Here is a 2,130-nt window from a genome sequence, read left to right as displayed (position 1 = left end):
TTTTTTTTTGTCCTTTTTTCCTTTTCTAGCATCCGATGCGACTGAGTGAATACTTAATCATCATCGTGGGAATCGAAGGGGAACGGAGAGAAAACCCATATTGCCATTAACATATCAAATGAGCAACGAAGCGACAGAAAAACGATGTAAAGTTTGTGGGATAAAAAGAGTTATATACGGCACGATGGAGCTTTGCATTAATGACACATTGATATTTAAGGTTTCCACGACAGCTTTTTATTGATTTACTTTTTATGAGGTAGGGAAAGTTGACGCAATTGGGTCAACATGTCAGGAAGCACTGGTTGGAGGATAAATGGAAGGGAAGGGAAGGGAGGGAGGAGGAGGAGGAGGAGGAGGAGGAGGAGGAGGAGGAGGAGGAAAAGAAGAAGGAGGAGGAGAAGAAGGAGGAGGAGGAGGAGGAGGAGAAAGAACTGGAGGAGGAGGAGGAGAAGGAACTGGAGGAAGAAAAAGAGGTGGAAAAAGAGGAAGTGAAAGAGGAAGAAAAAGAGGATGAATTAAAACCAAAACAACAAAAAAGGAGAAATCAAAAAGAGGTGGAGAAGGAGGAAGAAAGTGGACATAAGATTGCAGGGAGAGAGGAAGGAAAAAAGGGGGAAGGGGTGAATGTGAAACAAGGGGACAGGCGGGCACACAGACCAGCATAGTGAATGAGGAGGGGGCGAGGCGAAGCGGGGCGAGGCGGTGGTGACAAGGTGTTCCGGGGGTAGAGGATAAAGTTTTGTTAAGGTTCTTATCTCGTGCAAGTGTTGTTTTGGTTATTCTTGCAAGGTAAACTTTTATTAGCTGCCCAAACTCTTCGTGGGCCAAGTTAGGCGAGTTAGCCCTGAGTGCCGCGTCCCTACTCTTTTCCCGTGTTAAGACCACAAAGAAAGGCCTTTGGACCACGCAACCTCCTGCACGGTAGAAGAAGAAGGGAGGAAGCGGAGGAGGAAGTTTTGGAAGGAGGATGTGGAGGAAGAAGGTTTGGAAGGAAGGCTGCTAAGAGAAAGAAGGCACTGAGAGGGAAGATTCGTAGGGAAGACTATAAAGGGAAGTTGATAAGAAATGGAAGAAAGCTAGAGCGGTTAAGGTAAGAGGGAGGCTGAGGGAGGCTGCTGAAGGAGCTGCAAAAACAAGTTATTTAGTATGGATCCGTGCGAGGAAGGAACCATGAGATAACGTTGGATAGTTGTTCAGTGTACTATGGCACATAAAAATAAATGAGAAGCTGCCATTAAGGGTGGGAGAAAAGGGAAGCTTTAGAAGACTTATCTGCGGGTATAAAGATAGACTGTTGGATGAAAGAGACGGCTTCTTCTTTTTTTTTTTAAGGAACGGTACTGTCAACCCGTGAAGGAGAACGTGTTTCTCATTTGTGGAGGAAAGTATGTTGTTGACACATAAGCGGCTGCCATGGGCGGGCGCGGCACGTTAGGAATGCATGTTGTTGACACCTTTAAGAGGCAGCGAGAGACGTGTGGCCTGGTTGTGGGCCAATGGTAATAAAAAAAAAATGGAGACGTGGGATGCCTAGGGCAGTGGTGCATATGGCCAGCTCTCACAAACAATAAAATTTTAAAAAGGAGAGAGAGAGAGAGAGAGAGAGAGAGAGAGAGAGAGAGAGAGAGAGAGAGAGAGAGAGAGAGAGAGAGAGAGAGAGAGAGAGAGAGAGAGAGAGAGAGAGAGAGAGAGAGAGAGAGAGAGAGAGAGAGAGAGAGAGAGAGAGAGAGAGAGAAATTCCGCGATAACCACCAGCGGGTGAATCTGGGCCTGTACACAAATACTAGTGACCCTTTATTTCACATGCAGGCGGGTGACGAGGCCTGACTATTCAGCTGGACGTCCTACATGGCGTAAGACAATCTGATCCATCATGACTGTTCACACCGCCAGAATGTCCATCACGTGGTGGCGGTACTTCCACCTAAATTTCATGCCGTCTTCCTACCGATGCTCTCATTTACTGAATAGTTCACCCACGAAGCCACGGACCAGCACTCTTTTACTTTACTGTCACATGGTTTGGTCCCAAGTCTTCCCAACCCTCTTCTTTCGTTCGCCCTTCCATTATAGAGTACTAAAAGAGGCCGCAGTTTTAAAGTAAGAGACATATTCATGTGGTGGATG

Source organism: Eriocheir sinensis, chromosome 15 (genome assembly GCF_024679095.1).
Source record: "Eriocheir sinensis breed Jianghai 21 chromosome 15, ASM2467909v1, whole genome shotgun sequence".
Lineage (NCBI taxonomy): Eukaryota > Metazoa > Arthropoda > Malacostraca > Decapoda > Varunidae > Eriocheir > Eriocheir sinensis.
Note: the sequence above shows the minus strand (reverse complement) of the source record.